Source organism: Calonectris borealis, chromosome 15, assembly GCF_964195595.1.
Source record: "Calonectris borealis chromosome 15, bCalBor7.hap1.2, whole genome shotgun sequence".
Taxonomy (NCBI): Eukaryota; Metazoa; Chordata; class Aves; order Procellariiformes; family Procellariidae; genus Calonectris; species Calonectris borealis.
In genome coordinates this window covers 4213589-4227832 of record NC_134326.1, presented here as the reverse complement: position 1 = coordinate 4227832, position 14244 = coordinate 4213589, and the positions used below count along the sequence as shown (strand labels likewise).

Here is a 14244-nt window from a genome sequence, read left to right as displayed (position 1 = left end):
TTGACCCTGCTTGCATAGGAACTGTCACAAATAAAAGCATAATAGTGTACTAAAGATTTAATTTTTGCATTATAAGAAGCTGAACTTACGCCTTCATTTTCCACTCGCCTTTCATCAGGATCCCAGGGAATTGCAACACTATTTAATAAAGTTTGGGAACAGGGAAATGACACTGGCTAATGGGCATAATATTAAGTGCACATATAAACCAGGGTCAATCCCACTGGCAGACAAAAGAACCATACAGGTTAAGATAAGGCCAATCAAAACTCAAATTTTAAGGAACAAACTAATTTGCAATGCAACTCACATTAAGATAGCTGTGTGTTCATCTGAATGCACTACTTGCAGGGGAGGAGAAAGCAGATGAAAGAGGGGCTTTACAGCTTCATGGCAAGGAGTGAATGATGCTGAAAGAATAAAGACAAATAGAGAAACCCTCGTTGGATCTTTCAGATGCCCTATGTTTGAAAAGATTAATACATTAACTTTATTATTACATGTTTTATTTTAATTCTGTCGACAAAGAACTGCTTTGGTGGTCCAGCCTCAGAAATTACATTTCAAGATTTAGGTTTCAATCTTAAATCTCAAATTTAAGAGATCTACGCAAATGCTTGCATTTGCATTCAAAACTATAAATTCTTAGTAGCATCAGTAAAAAAGGAATATGCTTCAATGTCTTTAAAGGCCAGATGCTAAGAACTTCTTATGTTAATAGTAAAGCACGCAGCAGTGTTCTTTGTAGGTGATAACTTTTAGGATAGAGGCACGGGGAAAAAAAAAAAAAAAAAAAATCTATCAGCCCCTGAACAATCCAAAGTTTTCATTCACTTTGGACTTCTCATAGGTGTACAGTGCTGCTATTTTGTAAAAGCACTGCAAAATGTCCAGAAACCTTCCATTTCGGTGCATTTGAAATTAAGAGTTACGTCCAAACAGCAATCCTCACACTTTCTTACCCCTTAAAAAAATCACCTATTTATCCTATAAAGCCCACGAAATTGCTCAAGAAATGAATACAGACTATAGCCCGATGGAACTAATACACCTTTGATATCCAGTGATGGAAATATTGCAATGTCATAATTAAGAATGACAGCATTTACACAACCAAGCCTTATTGCTGAAAATTTTATAAAGTATTAAAATCATGACCTCGGAATTTTTCTCTGCATTAGTTTTATTTATACAGGATAATTTAAGGAATCAAACTTTATCAGTATGTTTACAGTTTGAGAAATTCTGTTCTTAAGACAAAAATATCTTTGGTTTTGAAAATCAGTTTCTAGACAGAGTCCAAAAAAGATTGGCGAGGGGAGGTATTTTGGAATTGCAAAGAAAAATAGAGTAAAACAAATAAGGGAGCTAATTTACTCAATTTTTTGCAAGGAGCATGACTAATTATATTAATTCATTCCTGCAACAACTTTTTTCTTATGCAGTTCATTACAAAATGAAGTTCAACGTAAGAACCTAACAAATCATTTGAGTTTACAAATCCTAAAGTCTGAAATGCTTTTCCCAACTTTCTTGTGACAACAAACCAGCTCCTCAGTAAGGTTAGTTCGTGTTCTGGATGTCCACAGGGCTACGAATAGAGATTCGGACTGGCAAAAAAGTTACAGCCAAAAAATGTCAACCTTCATTCTGAATTCTCTTCAGGTTTTTAGCTATAAGAAACTCACATGCTATTCAACGTTGGTGATTTACGGTTTTACTTTGATTTAGGCCTGGACCAACAGAACTGATACTTCTTTATTTGCTTTAACAGTTAATATTGATAAATTCATGGGGTAACTGCTGTAACTTAAAACCCTCTCTACAGCTGGGAAGGACAGACACATCCCCCGGCAGCTCGGATTTCATACTGCAAAAACGGGTACTCTGAAAAGCTAACTTAGACTTAAGGACAGTATGACTGTTTATGAAAGCTGTATGCTCCCAAGTCAAATTTAATATCAAGCTCAGATCTCAGCTTCTCAAAAATCAGCATTAACCACAATAAGACACTGTAACAACCACAATAAGTAACACTGTTCAAAGGCCTTCAGTATTATTTTACACTCGGCAGGGAATAGTTGCCAACTACTCAAACTCCATCCCTTTTGCTAGCTGGGATACATCCAGATCTTACCTGGTATTTTTACCTTAAGTGATTTATTCAAAATAGCGACAAGCAGAACAGTGTTGAACCAACTACGTACCGGAACAAATAGTCTGAATATTTGCAAGAAGTGGAAAAGCAAAAATGTCGAAGTATACTCTTAGGTGTGAATACTTAATTGGAAATAAAGTGTGAGGGCATGCATGTAACACACATACGCGTGTTCCACAAGTGACAGCCTGGCTTGGCATGGTAACACATTCACTACGCTGTGCATTTTGGCACAACATTGAATATCTTTGCTGAGGTACTTGAAAACAAAGAAACAATTTACATCAGACCAATAGTAGTACTTGGTACTCTTCCTATTTTCATTTGAAAACCAAGTTGTCCCTTGAGAGATGCAGTGTATTCACATGCTCCATACAAGTTTGTTGGAATCGGTGCCATCACACCACTACCTTTTCCATGTCCAAAATGCAATCTCACGTCCAGTCTTGAGTGTCTGATTTGGAAGGCTGTTTGAGTACCATTCATACAATATATTTCCAAAATCCATGGAGTTTTACGTATGCATTCATGTGTTCTGCTTCGATTTAAGAACGGCTACATTCTCAGGTCAAGAAAGTTGTCTTAGATGTAATTTACTCTTGCATTTCTGTCCTTCAATGAACTACAAATGCAAAAGTGAATTTCTCAAAAGTAGGTATCCACAGAGTAGCAAACTCACTTTACCTTGTGACATGTTTTTGATTATTCCTTTATTGTTATCAGATCATTCTAAAAAAAATAGGTATCCAATAGCTGAGTCACAGTTCCATGAGAAAAATCTATTTGGCTAAATGTTTGCCATTCAAAACAAAAATCGCTCAATGTTACAACCTTCCAATAGCCATTCAAGATCCACACATAAGCTTCTTGCATTTGGGGAAAAATACTAAGTGAGGAATCAGGAAATTTAAAGCAAGACAAAGGGAAAATAATTTATCAGATAAATTCTCCTCATTACCACACCGTTCTTCTAGATAGGACAATGAATTCACAGAAGGGTGATCGATAACGCAGTCCCACTCTGCTCCTGAAGATCAAAGTATGCGTTTGCTACAACAAAACGAATGCTACAAAAGGAATATGGGTTCAGTAGAGAAAAGATTAAACGCTTTCTTTGAATATAACAACAATCTTACTCCATTATAATTTATTCATCAGGACAAGACTCATGAGATGCAGTATCTCGTTTTCAGGAAGATACAAAAGACTAGGAAGAAAATCCTAATACGTTTATGTAAGTCACTCTGAATGTTAACTGAAATCATCTAAATTTTCCAAAATACGCAGTATTTAGATTAACCCTTGCTTCCTTCATGTACATACATCCCAGTTCCCACAGTTTCAAAACTCCAGAAGTGTGATATTCCTTTCTGCATTAACATACCCTATGTTACATAAAAAAGGCCATTTCAAAAGAAAAATGGCTTTCCTATGCTCTTCTGCAGCAGGAACAGAGGTGTTACAGACATCTACAGACAGCAGCACACCTGCTCATAGTAAATCACAACTGGGGAATTAAAAAAGAGAAACACTGAAAAGAGAGCTAGCACTGCCAACTGAAATAGTAGAAACTTTGAGTAAGTTAAACACTTCGAAAAATGTGGCCGAAACTTAGGTCTAAGATGTTAAAAGTTGTCTTAGACTCTTTTCTGTATTAAGTTTTTAAGGGTGAGGCCTAACACAATCTAAAAACAATGTTAACCCCATTTAAAAATCTAGTATAGACAAGGCAGCAGGCACTTTAACTTGACGAGTTTAAATGCATATGAAGTCTGGGCTCAGTACATAACAAAATGCTAGCTTCACATTCAGGGTTTGTACGTCAAATGCTGCAGAGGAATATTTGCATAGCCTTTGACAGCTGACTTACGTTTGACTTTTTGAAATGCAAGATTCAACATCTGGGCAACAACTAAGCCTCCAACCTGCATATACTTGCACTCAAGTTCAACTTAGCTTTACTACTGTCTTTGGTAAGACTGTTTCATGTTTCAAGAAGTTAAGTGATATTAAATATCATAACATCGGGAATATTAATCAGCAGGAGTACACAGTTATGCTTCCTCTTCCGCCCCCCCCAGCGTATTTTAAATTATTTCCTTTTTTCAGTTTTCATCATTAAAGATGCCAAGTTCACTTCTGCCTCCCCATCCTCTCATTTTAGAAAAAGGCACACCCTGAACAGCAAATATTCCATGGGAAGATGTTATTTTGCAGTGTTAACTCCAAGGTGAGTCTGACTGGTGTGTGGGACAAATTCAATCTGATATTAGACAAGACTGCAAGAAATGTGTCAGACTACGGTTAATGAGTATTTCCCTTAGATTTTCCCTCAGAGTTTTTTAAAGAATTATACTAAAAAAGCATGCCCAAGACTTCTCCACCCTAACCAAATAAAATTCAAGTACTCAAAAAATCAAACCAGGAAACAACAGTACCCTGTGCACAAATAATTCATTATATATGTATTCATCAATTACATTCAAGTATAATTTTTGCACACAATACCACGCCAGCAAAACAAACGCAGAGCTAAAACAATACATGAGATCAACAGCACCTACAAGAGTTTCTTCTACAGTAGATTAAACAGAGGCCTTAACATTCGCTTTTTATAGCTGTCTACAAAAGAGAACACTCAAGCGGCTTAGTGTTATTGCTATTAATATCAAAAGGAATTGAGGCATACTGCTTCATACTAACTTTAGAAATAAGTTGCCAAGTTCATTAAAGCACTACCTTACAATAAAGCTGGGCATTAGGAGAGGTGCAGGTCACCCGTTCACACCAGATATTTAACTCACATAACTTTATTTTCCTATCAGCCAGGGACCCAGCTTTCCTTCCTAACACACACAAATACCTTCCAAACCTGTCTTTAAGATAGGATGTTGTAGCCTTTTACAGTCATTTCAAAATCTCAGATGAACGTGACTCAAAATACAACCATTCGCCCCTACTCTGAAATAAACCCGCTACAACTTTAAAGCTCCTCTTGAAAACTGTGCCTTACAACTGGCTCAGCTATGCTTTGAAAACAACTGGGAACAGAACCTTACGTTGAAATCTCGTGAAGGATTTAAAAGGCTGACTCCAAGTCCTGCCCACAACAGAATTTCAAATGGCATTTCAGCAGGATAAAGCTACTGGAATTTGTACTACGAACAAACTAGACAAGTTCTCTAAATTTCTGATGAACTCGTCAGACAACCTGGCTAGAAATCAGAGCAGATAGCTATTACTTTCCTGAACTCGACGGAGAAGTTCAATGAAGTAATTGGTAAGGCTGCTTTCTCCTTTCAGAAGCAGGATTTGCAAACCTTTTGCCTAGTGCCCCTGTACCTGCAGATACTGCTTTCCAGCTCCACAGAAGGCAAGTTTACTGTATGTTCCTAGGTCCGTTTTTCAGAGTAGATCTCCGATTTCCTAATAAAGTGTACGTGTATTTACTGAATATGCCCTTTCTTACTCTAAGCTCAGCAGCTACCTTGGTGTCTTCTAATACTTCAGGGACATTAAGCAGTTAAAGCAAGATACTGAATTTGCAGACAAACTCATCTAAGCAGAAGCAGCAAGATATAGTACAGGGTGACTTCTTACCTGAAACTTTGTTTCTGGGCTTCAGATCCACCAATCCAGAATGAAAGGGGATTCGAATGGGTTTTCCTTCTCAGACTTGTCTGTTAAAAGAGAGCAGCCAATCATCTTCAGCTTGGTGTATCTACTTCTTTCTTGAACGAAATCCCAATTATGTATTCCTAATGCTGTTAGAGAGACAAGGCAGCCTAGGCACCTTACCAGTCCGGTAACGAATACGTTAGTGGGGTCATCGGATTGGTGGATCTAAGACAAAGAAACGGATTTATGGACAAGAAATTGCTCTTTCCCCTGCCCTGAATCACCCAATGCACAACAAGTGTTTGGGGGCTACAGCTCACTTTGCAAAGATGAAGGAAGATGAGAGAAACTACAATGCAAGTAACGAAGCAAATGCTAAAGCTTCAACCACCAGCTTACGCCTCACAAGCCTGCTTCACGAACTGCTAGAACAGTAACACACAGGTTTTCAAAACAGTCCAATACAGTTCTCCTAATCTGCCACACACATGCTCTAAAGCATTTTATTGCAATGATTATTTCCCTGCTTCCAGACTGAAAATCACCTGACTTGCCTTACCTATCTGCAGCACAAAGATGGAGTCTTCAAGACATTTATGATCTGAATGACAGCACTGAGTTCAGTAAATTTTCAGTATCACTGTGTCTCTGGAAAACAGTCTAGAACTAGAAGAGAGTAAGCCAAGGCATGCTACTCCCAGGACAAGAAAAAGTCACCTCTTACTGAGCAAGATGATAAAAGGCCTTCATCCAGTACTTTCAGCAGTACACTTAGAGTGTAAGTGACTAATTTAAAGCAGCTTTAACAATAACATCTAAGAGAAGGTGGAGTCTGCAGAAAGCCCATACTATGTGCATGTGTAACAGAAAGTGTATCCTAGAGAGACCAGCCTGTGTGCCTTCCAGTCAGATCTTCAAAAAGTTTGAAATAGGGCCTACAAAATTTCCCCTAAGAGCAGCCAGAAGGAACAGCAACGTTTTCTAGAACATAATGCTGCAACACCCACAGAAGAATATGCCACCGCCACCTCTCACCCATTCCTCCGCTCTCCAACCCCTCCGGGGAGCCGGACCAAGCGTTCTTCAGCCTCCACAACTGTGCCCCACGTCTCAAAGCGCCAGCAGCTCGGAGAAGGGTGGGAGACACTGCCACTGTTCAGCTGTGCCAAGAAACTGTCTCGATGAGGACAGTCATGTCCCTGACTGCCCAGAGCTACCCGAAGAAAGGAGAATCTTCATCGTGGGGCAATTTTCTGCTTTTCTACCACTGGTGAAGCAGTAGTCGACTGTATGGCGACATTTCAAGGACAAAGCAGCACTGTAAGCCTGATATCGTGTCCAATCTAGGATTTTTAAGGCTGCCAAGTAAAGTGATAAGACGTCAAGGCATATGACTCAGAATTTTAAGAGTACAATATAGCTCAGTAAGAAGCCAGCTATCAAAATTATATAAATGTACTGATTTGCTAAGTCACAACAGAGCCGGCAGGGAGTTGGAAGGAGAGGCACTTCACCATGAAGGCATTCCTTAAAAGTACTTGCAAGTGTTACAGCACAGGTCTGATTTTTGTCTCGAGAAGTACTGGAGTGATGGAGACAGCCTGAATATCAAGGTTCCCTGGCTAGTCCTTTGCTGCCCAAACAGAATTGCCTAAAAGATTCTCTATCAAATACAAGCTGTAATTGTAACTTAAATTTTGCAAACAGATTCTGACTATAGATTTTCAAAAAGCTGTATGTATTTTTGTCTGAAATCTTTAAATTGGCTTACGGAAAAGCATAGCATGGAATCATCGTGCGAGGCATCCTGACATACAAACATATGCCTCACAAAAAGGCAAAGAACGCAAGTTGTCACAACGTCTTTTGTAACAAAACTCCATATTCAAGAACTCCTCAACAGCAAGAAACTCGGAACGCAGCCCCGCAACTCGTAACGCTGAATATATAATTGTGTTTCTCCTCTAAGTCAATGAACAAAACACAATTTTGTAGTGTTGCCACAGCAAAAAGTGGACCCGAAAAAGCTTTTTTTACCAGTTTACCCAGAAAGCACATCAGTCCCTGTTCCTAGCAAGTAGGTATCTACCTACATCTTACAAATTTCTGCCTGCATTCGTACAAAAAATGGGCCCGGAAAGCTGAACTACTCTTTGATCCCCAATAAAAACGTTAATTTCCTGGGGTATAAGTAGAGGGATGCAAGTTCTGAGGGGACCTGGATTAACAAAGCAATGAAGAAACAACATGCCTGCAAATGCTCCCATTGTTATTTTAGCTTGCATGAGAAGCAAATTAAGTTTCCAAAAAGAGTCAGCGCTTTTTTGTTGTTAAAATACAAATGGCATTGCGTTATTTTTGCATTATCTGGTTGTGGTCGTGCACTACTCATACTGGGAAATGTGTCGAAGTAGTACAGGCAAACTGTGTAGGCTGTCAGATGTCGCACCACTGAGCTCATAAATACACCAGTAAACTGGGGAAGGAAGGGATTTTCCAGAAAAAGTGGATTTTCTGTGAATAATGAAGTACCATCAATACTAAGAAAATCAAACCAAGAAATCAGATCATATAACAACATAAACAGTGGCATTAGTATAAAGAAGACATCATGAGAGAAAAAAGATGGAACATAAGTATTGTTATTAATCAGCATTAGTTTAAACAACTCAGTAAATATTCTCATTTCCCTTCAATTTATTTTCTCCCTTGCAACAAAAAAATTACTTGTCACAGAGCAGCCCTCTTACACCCATGGTCTCTTATTCTCTCCCACACATCATTCTTCTCGCATTGGCACGTTTGCTGCAACATCCATTTCATTTTAAACCCAGCAGCGATCTCACTTTGCACGCTGCTACACAAGCACTCAAAGCAACACCAGAAGATGAAACTGAAAATGCTAAAGCAACAGTGACCTCTAAACTCCACAGCAATAAAATGTAACGCATCAAAAGACATACATCAAGTTGATTTAACAAGTAGCGAAGGTGTTTTAGGAAACACACATGAAACGAAAAGGTACATCCATCCTGCAAGGAACGTTCCCTTGCCTCTCTAAGGGTACAGCTTGTAACAAGGCAGTTTGTTTTGCTGAGCTGCTGCTGCAACGCTTATGGGTGACCCAAATTTTTAGCAACGTTCAACAACTCTGCCTAAGGGATGCAGTCAGCACGGTCTGAAATGCAGGAACGGCATACATGCGCTTTACAACCTTTTAAAGGAGCAACCCAATAGCACTTCAGAGAGGGCAGCTGGCGCGCACACCAGCGTGCCTGCAGAGATGTGATCTCACCCCACAGTGACACCTGGACACTGGATTTACAAGCACGATTCAGGACCTCCCGGTCCCAAGCCAGAGCTCACAGGCAACTAACTCATCGCCCTGAAAACGACCCAGCGGTGCTCACACGCACAGGAAGCTACACACGTGTTTCAGGCAGCAAGGGAACTTTCTCTGCTGCATCTTACTTGCTCAGTGTTGTTGCAAAGGTCGAAAAATTTAGTAATGTTAGAAAATGTAACTGCACTGTGAGGCAAAAAAGCCTCCGCATCTCATACGAGATTTAAAAAGCCTTTGGTGAAACACCAGCGTTTCATCTCCCCAAGAAACTGTAACTTTTCTGTATTAAGAACCAAAAGCAATTTAGTGTCAGAATTTTCTCTACAAATGGAGCATCTGCATTTTTCCTTCACCTGTATAAACTGACAGCTGCTGCCATAATGATCACAAACTTCAGATAACTTTTTTCTTTGTAGCCTCTCTTCCGCATCTTTGTATTCTTCTTCTTCCCTTCGCCACCCCATTTCCCCACTCAGTCTATTGTTTCATCTAACCCTTCCCAAAAGATACAGCTTTCCACACTTCTTTGTCCACTTCCCTCATTTCATCATCACTCTGCTGGCTCTGAATTCAGTTGCCTTGCTCCAATTCATTTTCTTAAGCTCTTCCTACCCATTTTCCACACCGCTGCCAAAGTCACAGCAATCTATTCTCTTTATATTTGCATCCTTCCTCTTACAGGCACTCTCTGAAATGTGACTGTCACTCTGATAGCCTGTGCAGCAGCACAGATCTTACATCCCCTGCCCCAAAGGCTCATCTTCCTAACAGCCACCTAACCACCACCTCTTTAGATATCTGCTCCAGCCATTTCCTTTTTTTTCCCCATGTATGAAACCATCCAGCATGCCATCAACTGCATGCTTAAATGTCTGACATGCAGCTCTCAACTCTCATTTAGCTACTGAAGATTAAAAAAAGATAACTGCAAAGCAAATAGATTGTTATCCTACTGAAGAAAACACAACCAGTTTACACAAAGCTTTACAAACGCCTTACTAACTCTCCATCTACTCTCAGCCGTCGATTAAGAAACAGTCACATTTTAGCTAGAACAGTACCTCCTTTGTTTCAGATGCAAAGATGATCGTTGCCTAGTCCATCTGTATCTCCATTGCTACAAAAGTAAACTCTTTGAAGGATTCCTCTAAGAACACGTGGAAAAAAATTCACAAAAATGTAACTGCCTGCTTGGTGTGCAATGATTGAGACAGAGAGGGAAAAAAAAGAAAGCCAGAACGTTATAGCCCTACTGAGATATATACAGCAGCTGTATTTTAGTTTCCAAACAGAATGCTACGATTTATTTTGCACTGTAAACCTTTAAATAGTTTGGGGGCACAGCCATCTCCAGTTGCAGTAACCCAAGGAACTCCAGGTACCGCATGATTTACAGAAGTTGCTGCTGGCAAAGCACGCCTATGTGAAATACTTTATTTTGAGACTGTTACCTTTTGAATTTGAAGACCTTCAGCTCACATCAAAGTTCTGCCAGGAGAAACTGAAAAACTTTTGGCAAGATATTAAGTTATAGTTCTTCATTTATTATTTACAGAGGCACTTAAACACTGGGCACTTTTATGAGAGACAAAGAGATATGTTCTACACAGTAGAAGTAGTATATTAGGAAGAATATTTTCCATGTATATAACTTTAAGATACAAATGATAATTCAGTGAAACAAGTGCTTGTTGGTTTTATTCCTAGGCATGGTCTTTCAATAACCCTTTCATGCTACTACCACGGAGCAGTGTTATATTGAATTTAAACTGCCAACTCTGCAGCAGGAGGATCTGTGTTTGGAGAACAGCATGCGCACCAAGGACACAGTGGAAAGACATATGATAATAGCTCAGTAAGTGAGAGAATTTACACACAGTTGGCCTCCTGCTTCAGAAACCATCTCCCATAGGTGTCTGGTGGCTACAAGAGCCTGGGAGCAAGAGGTTGTGTTGTTTTGTTTTGGTTTTTTTAATACTATCCACATCTTATGCTGCACGCAGTTCACCCCATAAACGTATAACTTTTTAACGTGTATAAAAAAACGTATTTGCCATACTTATGTATTCTTTTACAACCACTTTAATACAAACTAAGAAGCTAATTACCCCCTACTTTGAACATCTGCTGCTAAAACAAAAGTATGGTTCAGTGAAGCTTTCTGAGAAAATGAAAAACACAAGGCTTTTTAGCAGGTATTGAAGGCAAACACATATAATGGGTTTGATGCGACTGAACAATACAGATTTTATACACAACTCAGGATCTGTAGGTAAAAAAAAAAAACTATTTCACACAGCATTGTTGATGGTACTTCACATTAAGAAAGAAAAAGGTTTGATTCTTTAAGAGAAAAAAGGTTACAGTTATCTAATTTCACAGAGAAAAATCAAAACCAGGGGAAGAAAGAGCCCTTCCAATCATTTTGGCTAGCCCTCCATCTGTTCTGGATTACTTCCTTACTACTCATTTTCTAATAGTTTGCCCACTCACGCAAAGCATTTAAGTGACACAGGGTAAGTATGAAGGTATCTAAACTAAAACCAACTCCATCAGATATGCTGTTAACCTGTATCTGGACCTCCCGCAGTAAACACAAACTTTGAGGCCTCGTGCCTCTTGATACAGGCAACGGGTATCTTGCCTGTAGAGGTAGATACCATCTGCAAATGAAAGCCATGAAATGTCATCACTAAATCAATCGCTCATCACCGTTAAAATGGCTAAATGACATGATCTACAAAACTCAAACAAGACATGTAAAGCCTTAAGCTGTCCTAAAAGATCCAGTGACTTCAGAACACTCGCTAAAACTTCATATGGCAAATGAAAGTTGTCACTCTGAAACCTTAAAATATTTCTCTTAGATTCTAGCTTTAAAAATAGAACAGTATTATTTCCATGACTGATTTTTCTTTAAATAAATGCAAATGATCTATCCAGTGAAGGCACAGTTGAGGGCTAGAACATCATGTTCTGAAACTTCCGTGCAATTAACATGTTGACACATTATCTCTTGTTTATCAGCCACTCAGAATTTTATTGTATTTACTCCTCAGAACTTTTGCATCATACATTTTCTCCTGTATTTACTATAGATTCATCCTTGGCGTTGGAGGGAAGTGATCGAGTCCCCAAAGCCTATGAAAAACAATCTCCTGCATCAAAGAGAGGCATAAAACATCCTGCTTTTAGTAAACAATAACATTCATAACAAGAAAAGCATCCCACTAAGCCTGACAGGCTGAGATGATCCCTGGTTTAGGGATGTTTGCCACCAGCATTAACGACCGATACAAGAGTTTGCATATAACACTGAAATCACTGACTGAAAACTCTGTCAATACAGCTCCTGCTTTGGGTATTTAAACAAATCTTCCGGAGAATCTGATCTTCTACAACACACAGGAAGGCAAAACCTCCAAGCCATGTCTTCATTTAGGAATGACTTTCAATGATTTTAGTGAAACATTTACACTCAAAGTGTTTCTTGGCTAAGGTTGAAATTAAACTCAACTACCAACTACATTTTACAGAGTACCATTTTCCACTGGAAACTACAGAATTAATTATTTGCCTTATTAAATTTTTATTTTTATTAATTTCTTGTGAAAGAGAGAAAAATTTGTTTCTTAAACCTCCTACTACATAATAAAAATTTTAATAACCCTATTGATATTTGCATCCATTAGCACATTTCCCAAGTCCAACTCTAACTAGAGGGTACAACAATTATCAGCAAATTATTATTACATTTGCTCCTGCCCGCTAACAATTTGGCCCCAAACAGAAGAGAGTTCTAAAACGGGAGAGCATTTACAAAAAGACAAGCAAGAAAGTTGAGCGAGGCAAACGTACCTTCCAGCCTCAAATGCTATTTTAGCACCTCACATAACCCCAGGCTGAGGAGTATTAGTAACCTGCCGTTCCACCTAGGAAAAAAGCCACTAGAACTCACTTTACACCCCGGAAATTTAGCAGACATCTTTTCTGTAGGCGACTCGTCCTGTAACGGATACCCGCACAGCTGCCCCCAGCCTTTATCCTCAACGCTGCAGTCCACTAACGCGGAAACAGTTCTGATGTCACCCACAGCTAAATGCGAGATCACCGAATCGACAGGGATCAGGAAAGGAGGCTCGCTAAGAACAGCTTTTAAGCTACTGGCCTCGGTGATGAGAAACAAATACAGAAAGAATCACAAAGGTTTTTTGGGCTTCCCTTTTTCTTTTTTAATTTCTGCTTCTTGAGAGCAGACCACACTCGAAGAAAGTTCGTATTTTCCAGATCAGGGAGTTTAGCAAGAACTCCACTGGCTGAAAACCCATTTAATGTCTCCACTGAACCCAGCTCACCTTCAGAGTGCCTTAAAAGCAAATTTTTGCATTTTACCTCTCAATTCTGCACTACTGCACGAAATTTTGTATGCGAAAGCAAATTATGCTTATGACAAATAAATTAGAAGGTATTTAGTGATTATTATTCTCTTTCAGCTCTTAACTTAATTTTATTCATCCCTCAAGGCAGTAAAATTAGGGCCCTCTAATATTTGGCTACAGAGATCTAAGATTTGCTTCTATTTAAAAAAAAACGTTCTCTTTCTATTGCTTCCGTCTGGCCGCCTCTCCACTAGCCCGAATTTAGCGGCGTAAGCGTTAATTAGGGGGTATAACAAACACGCCAATTAGGTCTAGTTAGATAATACGGCGTTTGCTGGACCGGAGCTCCAGCACCGGTGCTGCTCCGGGAAGCCGGGAGCTGCCCCCGGCACCGGCCCGAGCGGCACCGCTGCTCGAGGAGCCCCAAATCCCCAGGCTGGAAGGTTAAATCCGCCCCCCGGGGCCGCCCCGCGCCCGCCGGCCTCTCGCAAGTGCCGCCCCGGCGGGGCCCGGGGGCTCCGGGACGGCTCCGGGGAGTGCGGGGAGGCCCCGGCCGGAAGCAAGGCGCTGCAGCTCGGGAGGCGGCGGGAGCCCCAGCCCCGCACCGCCGCTCCGCTCCGGGGCATTTCGGTTTCGGTTCTTGCGGCGTGCCCGCATCACGCGCGCACCGGGCGCGATTTTCCGCGCTTCCCAGACCGGCGCTGCGTCCGGGGGAGGTTTCATTATTTTTATTTCTTTCTCTTCAG

General features: G+C 40.1%; 1 protein-coding gene across 6 annotated transcripts in view; it reads right to left on the bottom strand.

Moving 5' to 3' along the window:
• The window catches only part of FBXW11 (F-box and WD repeat domain containing 11), a 78255-nt gene that overhangs the window by 63626 nt on the left and 385 nt on the right, over nt 1-14244 (bottom strand). The window contains exons 2-4 of one of the 6 annotated variants that reach the window (XM_075164080.1): nt 5759-5838; nt 3117-3225; nt 311-410 (exon numbers count right to left, since the gene is read on the bottom strand). The exons of 3 other annotated variants lie outside the window; for them this stretch is intronic. The gene's annotated coding sequence lies outside the window, so the exon portion shown is untranslated. Of the gene's footprint in view, nt 1-310; nt 411-3116; nt 3226-5758; nt 6001-14244 lie in introns of those variants that run through there. 2 more of the 6 variants (XM_075164078.1, XM_075164079.1) reach the window with 2 other exon arrangements.